This window comes from Seriola aureovittata, chromosome 7 (genome assembly GCF_021018895.1).
Source record: "Seriola aureovittata isolate HTS-2021-v1 ecotype China chromosome 7, ASM2101889v1, whole genome shotgun sequence".
NCBI classification, from domain to species: domain Eukaryota; kingdom Metazoa; phylum Chordata; class Actinopteri; order Carangiformes; family Carangidae; genus Seriola; species Seriola aureovittata.
Genome location: NC_079370.1, coordinates 14,554,711 through 14,561,975, shown reverse-complemented (window position 1 = coordinate 14,561,975; position 7,265 = coordinate 14,554,711).

Here is a 7,265-nt window from a genome sequence, read left to right as displayed (position 1 = left end):
CGTCACTCATCCTCCCTCCCTCCAACATAACCTCCCCCGCCCTGCTGCTGCTCTGCTACTGAAGCCTCTTCCAGCTGGATAACTGCGTACTGCTGCAGCTTCAGGCTCATCATTCAGAAAAAAAAAAAAAAGAAAAAAAAAAAAAAGCACACTACCTGACCTGCACACCACCACCGCTGTGAACCCCAACACTCCACCCAGCAGGGGTCGGACTCTGACTAAGTCCTCTCTGCCCCCCCTGACCCTTTGCACCCCTACCTCCACCGGCAGCTCCCCTCCACCCCTCCTGCCACAATGGTCTGTCTTTGTCCTGGCAATACAAATGGACTAGGGTTTCAGCTTATTCTGCTGCTTTTCAAAAGGAAAAAGAAAGGAAGACATCAGCATAGGATTGGTGGCTCAGGTCACTCACTACAATGGCGTTCCCCTTAAATATTGTCAGGGGAATACACAATCTGTTACTGGCCCTTACAAATCACTGACACATGTGGAACATCCTCCTGTTACACAAGACAGATATGCCATCTTTAAAGCAGACTGACAAAGTGTTCTTACAAAAGCTTTTCATAAGAGCGGGGTCTTAAAATAAACTTGGTTATACTATTAATTAAAATTCCTTGATGATGACATCTGACAGGCATCACAAGGAAACCCTCACAGAGACACGAGAACACAAGAGGAGGTGAGCATTTCTTTACTGCTGGAATGCAGCAGTTTCTGTGAGAATGCATGCTTTGTGTGAAAATGTGAAGATCGCGTTAAGCCGGCTTGTGTAAACAGAGAAGGTAGTGAGGATAGTTAATTAGGTTGGTTTATATTTAGAGAGAGGCACTAGATTCTTGTCGGACGTCATTAGAGGCAGACATCACAATTATCCAACAGAGACAAGCGGACACACTGTCACTGGCTGCAGTCACACAGCACACGCTGGCTGACACAAACACACTGTAGTGACTGTCATGTTGACAAAAGTGCAGAGGGAAATGCACACTTTGATGTAGTACTCTTCTGGGAAGCACTTGTCACAAAGACAAAACTAAACTGAGAAGTTACCATGTAAATCACTGACTGCACGTATTGTTATTTAAACAGTGGATCTACATTTAGCCTTATGTATACATCCGCTGTATAATCTGCTTTATAAAAAGAGACACACGTGCACCTCACATACGCACTATGCAAATATACACTCCTCTCTCTCCAACTCAATGTTTGTGCCATGGTTGACCCTATAATTTCTGCTGCCCTTGCCTTTTCCACTAGGCTGGTTTCACTGTCAGTGAGGGCAGATTTTCTTCTTTTATGTCTCCTCCATTCCTCCCTTTTTTTCCCTCTTTTTCCTTCTTTTTAATTCTTACTTATCTAATTGGGTTGGAATTACTGCACATGAGCAACAAAATGGGTCAAGCTGAAGTCAACAAAGATCCCAGGATCGGCACACATCCAAGATGCAGACGCGTCGGGCCAACTGAGCCGGCAGGATGCCCGCTGAAGCAGATTTTAGTCCATCCTGTATAATTTTGGCAAAGGGAGTAAGGCTGCAGCCATTACACATGGTGACGACTGATGTTTTTAAGGTCTGAAGTAAATGTTTTTTTTTTAAGCTTAAAATATTATACTGTTATTCCCAAGTTGAAAATAGAGAGACGACAGGAAATGAGGGGGAATGACAAGCAACAGAGGTCCCCTGAAGCTCTCATACTGGGAACTTTGTGGTCTGTGGTCGACATTTTAACCCCTCGGCCACCAAGGCAACCGGATCTCAACTTAACTGCGCTCCACAATCTATCCTGAATGTTATATTTTAAGTTTATTGAGCTCATCAAACAATGATTCGACTTTTCATTTAAATGAATGCACAACTGCAATGATTGGTTTCTTTCAGCAAAATGGACATTGGAGTGGTCAGCTACTCCTATATTTTTATTTTTGTAATGAAAATATATATTTATATGTATTTTTTGATGATATCACCTTCTAAGTGTAAATTGCTATCAGTTGAGGTAAATCTCAAAAGCAGATCAGAGTTATGATACTGTACCAATCTGTATAATGTAATACAGCATTTTATATAAGACGTGTGAATCACGTTTTATTCTGTTCTCCTCAGTTTTAACCGTTAAAACATTTACTAATGTTGTTAATTCACCAAATAAAACACTGATTTCACATATATCATCATGTATTATAAGTTATATACAGATATAAGACATTCTTGATCCCATAAACAGTTTGTCATCTTACATGCTGCTTATGATTTTTCATTATTTTGCATAAATTGAGGGATTACTGGTAGGTTTAAAGAAATCTGTTATGTGTAAGAGGATGTTTTAGGACATATATGCTCTTTAATACTGTAACAGAGGTATAATGATTCAAACCATCTCACTCAGAAAAGATATTCCCTATATTTCCTCTGCTTTATACATGTCCTGTTTGGGAAGGTAGAGCTGTCGTTCCTCTGTGGCCACTAGAGGTGGCTTCTGTCTGTGTTTGTATTCCTGTATGATTTAGGTCAGGATCATGCCCTTTTGCACCGGGATAAACAGTAAACAACAGAGCCAAGACTTCTGTTTTGAATTCAGGGTGATTTATTCCACATTGCTGCTGCCCCTGTGCTAAAGACAAAAAGTAAATCCATCAGTGGGCTTCATATTGCCTTATGTACAGTATTCTTTGATTCAAATCAAGAGAGCAGTGACGCTCTGGACAGTGGACCATCAGCTCCCTTTTACAATAATATGTTTGTACAACTACAAGAATTAAATCTTTCCTGTTGTTTTTCCATCAGCAACCATACGGCTTAAAATAGCCTCATTTACGCAGGCTTCTGGTAAACAATTTTTATGTGATCTGAAAAAAAAAACCAGATAGGGCAGTCCCAGGGGTGGCATGCGATCTGATAAATCCATCAAGGGAACAAATTAGTCAGATGACAAGAGAGCTGCAGTTTCATCATTTTTCATCATCATATCTGACCATAAGTCTACAGATAAAAATATAAGACAGTTTTAAGGGGGAGGACGGACACAGTGGTTGTTTGGATAAGAAGATTTCTGCAGTGAGTATGTAAACACACTCACACAGACACATACACATGAACACACACACACACACACACACACACACACACACACACACTTTTCCACACAAACCTTACCCAGAACATAGAGGAATTAACTGGAGGAAGTGTATCTTAGATTCAAGCAAACTTAGACCAAATACACTCTGCTGTATGTAGATTGGTGGTGTTTTGTGACGGCCTAAAAAACACACACACACACACACACAGACACACACACACACACACACACACACACACACACACACCAAACTGTGGAATGTGACACCTTGGTCCAACCTCACTTCGTACCAACCTCACAGTGCCACACAGGCCACCCAACAACAGTTGTTATGAAATCTTTAAACTTCTCCCCTTTACATTTTAAACTGAGACAGTCGGGGAAATACTTCATCAGTAACACAGCATTGTACAGTCATTTCAATTTACATGAATCTTCACAGCAGCAAGATGTCTGCTAGATCCATCTACATTTATTTATATTAATCTGTTGATTATTTTCAAACAAAGGGACATCTTCATATGGCTTGTTTTGTCTGACCAAGAGAACTTGACACCATCAAATGGCATTTGAATCTGGCATTTTCTCTTGTAGGTACTATCAATACTAGCATTTTATTCAGTGTTTTGAGAGTCTTGCTAACCAGAGTCTTAGCCAACTTTTAGTGTATACGAATTTTAATAATCCCAAATTCTGAAAGGATAAAGTCACTGTTAAACACAGAGGAACCGTGGGCACAAACAATCCAAAATGGGAGGAACTGCATAAATCAGCATGAGAAATCTTATACTTACAGTTCAGTGTTGGACTGAATGGTAGAGAAGCCGAGTCCATGCAGAGGACAGAGAGAGCGAGTCATCACTCTCCTTCTGTCCGCCTCACACAGCCCTGAGAGTTCACATCACATCACCATCCAGGCTCACACAGCCTGAGCTACTGCCCCTGCTGCCCCTGCTGCCCCTTCCCAACCAGCCCCAGCAGGCGGGAGAAAACAGACACTGGGGTGTCTGACTGAACCGTTCCTCCTCTCACACACAGACTCTGTGGAGCTGTTGCACATTTCAGCCTCCAGGATTCAGACTGATGAGCTCGCAACACAAATGCACACAGCTACACAAACACCCACATACTGTATGAAGCCCCCCCACAAACCCCCGGTCGACCACTACCATGCAAGAGTGACTGAGACTTCAGTCTGTATGGAGATGAGCATTCACTCATTTTTTTTTTTTTTTTTTTTTAAAGGGGATGCCTCTGAAATCAAATGTCCAGTGTAGCCACATTCTTTTTCTGATGTTTTTGTCAGGAGTGAGGTTTACCCCCACCTACATGGCAGTGTGGTGCAGCTGTTCCACCGACAGCCCGACCATATTCATGCTCTTTACTGCGGGGAAAGCCCTGAAAGAGCATGCCACCTGTCATAGCCCCCTAATGTACCTTAGCCCCCTGCTGTGTGGATGTCTCACTCCAACACAAAAGCCAGTGTTTTCTCTGGGCACGCGAGCACAGGTGGCTGGAGGAGGCAAGGTCGAGTTACAGCGTTGACTCCCACAGTTGAAATCACCAAGGAGTCAAGGAGAGGACACACTCAGTCTGACCAAGAACACACATACTACAATACTGTAGTACTGTGAATATTTGTTGAATACACTCAAGTATGACTTACTGTTCTCAATAAAGAGTATAGGTATGGTAATAATGTTTTAATAAGTAATCCCTGTCATAAAACTTTAATAATCAAGCTTCCTCCCTTTAAAGTCAAATCTAATCCAATCAAATCTAATCTGCACTGTAGGAGAGGAGAACAGGTGGGTCATGAAGATCCTATATTAAACACACTGATGTTAGATTTTACTATTCTTGCACAGACTTGCCTGGGTACCCATGTGCCCATAAATCTGTTTCAACATGAATCTAAACTGTACATTGACTTCATACTGTAGCCTGCTTTATTATGTCATATTAAGCATGTATTTTGGCTGCATCACATTGCATTTATTATATTCTTTTCAATTACTAGTCTGTATTAAGACAACACAAGCAGAAGTAATCTATAGTTCAGCATAAGCACTTCAAGAATTAATGTATAGTATTATATTTCTATTAATTGATAATCTGGTCATGTGACAGGTTATTAAAACAATAGCCTCCAGTAACAGCCTGCTCTTTAGCTTAGCTTAACTTACATTTCTGCTTAAAATATAAAAATCACTATAAACTGAAAATAATGATTGACAACCTCTACATGAAACACTGTATAGCGACAATAACGCTAATCAATGCTTTGCTTTCAGATTAAGTGCAATTAACCTCAACCTCCCTTAAATAAACCACATGCTGGTTTAATTCAGAGAACAATCCTCCACAGACAGGACAATGCCTCAGTGATCTGACAGCAGTTAATGACTCCCAAAGACCAATGAGTGCAACTCAACAATCCAACACTGAATCCAAATTAATCCCAACCAAAAGCTGTTCAATTAGTTTGAAAGTCAGCACTCACCTCACTCTGCTCTGCTGCTTTTAAAAAGTCTCCGACAACACATGGAGGAGTCGCTGGCTCTCTGGGCTCTGAGGGGCTGACAGCTGTCTAACCAGAGGAGAGGACCTGCCCCCAAAGTCCTGGAGGAACCTGACATGTTCCATCAAACGCACTGCTTTGTTGACTGAGGAGAATCACAATATTAAGGCTAGCCAGGCAGAAAGTTTCCCAGCCCCCCAGGCATCCCAATTCCTCGGCGGGGCGTAACCCAGTCGTTTTATCTGCACCCATCTCCCTCCTGTGTGTACACTGTGAGGGGAACCGAGAGCAGTGCAGCTCAACTGACCTGCCATGTCAACAAAAGTCTAGACAACTGCACTTTACCTGTGCTTTCTGATTTGCTTATGTGCTCTTTATGGTGTAAGTTTAGTTTTGACTGAAGGTTATATTAATCTACGCAAATCGGTTCTTTAATTTCATCACATTTTTCTGCTAATTGAAAAGACACTAATCAACTTAAAAGCCTGTGAACTCTCTGTTGTTCTGTCAATAATAACAATAGAGGATTAAAGGCAAATGTGACAATAAAGAGCTCAACAGCATCACACACACGGATCTATAGACAATGCCGAGCCTACAAACTGCCTCCAGTACTTCTGATGGCACCAGATGTCAGCCTGCATTGTTATATGGATTACCCAAGCCACTCAGCAAACACCTCCAGGTGTGCATTCCACACCAGGAAGGGGAAAGGTGGGAGCCGCTCCTCTGAATCAATAAAAACACGCCGACTTCTCTCTCTCTTGAACTCTGCGTGCCTGAGCAGAAGGAGACAGCAGTGGAACCTGGGTTAAGTGCTGGTGCTCCCCTTTTAATAAAAAAATAAACGTAATCTTTTCACCTTCACAGAGGCGGAGTAAGGTGCACGAGCAGCTCGTTTATGTGGTCTAAGAAGAAGGGAAGCGCGATGGGTGGCTAATCTTTGGTCTGAACTGTACACCTGGTCTCTGCAGGGTCTTTAATCTATGGAGGAAGAAGCACAAATTAGAGGCCCTCTCCCTTGTCCCTTACATTGGACTAAAGTACCAAGGGTGTGTAAACATTCACCACAAGTGAATCACTGGCAGCCGAAGCTGAAACACTAATGCAAGTCAAGCTGAAGAGTTTGAGAGGACTCAGGTTCAGATGGTGTGATATCTGATTACATGAGGACTATAGATTGAACAGAAATAAACACATCTTCTTACCTCTCTCACATTTATTATATTTGCCACAGCAAGATGACTAATGCAGAAACAATGAAACAAAATAACCAACTATCTGATTAATCCTTTATGGAGTCATAATACCAAACACTTGTTGGTACTAGCTTGTAACATGTGAAGTTTGGTTGTTTTTTCTTCCTTCTTTACAAACAGGCAGACAGATGAAGCCCAGCAAGGTCAGATGTTGTTAAACTGTCTGTGCAGCTTTCAGGCAGAAAAAAAAACAACAACAAAAAAAAAAAAACAAGGCACAAACCACTTCCTCATTTCCAGTAAACGTAAAGACGTAAGACACAGCGATAACCATCACAGGACTCATTATAGACCATGCACAATGTCTCTGCACCTGATAATTTGTTCAAAAAAAAAAAAAAAATGCATATCTAAGGACAGAGAGAGAGGGGGAGAGGACGATAGGGAGGGCGAGGTGTTTCC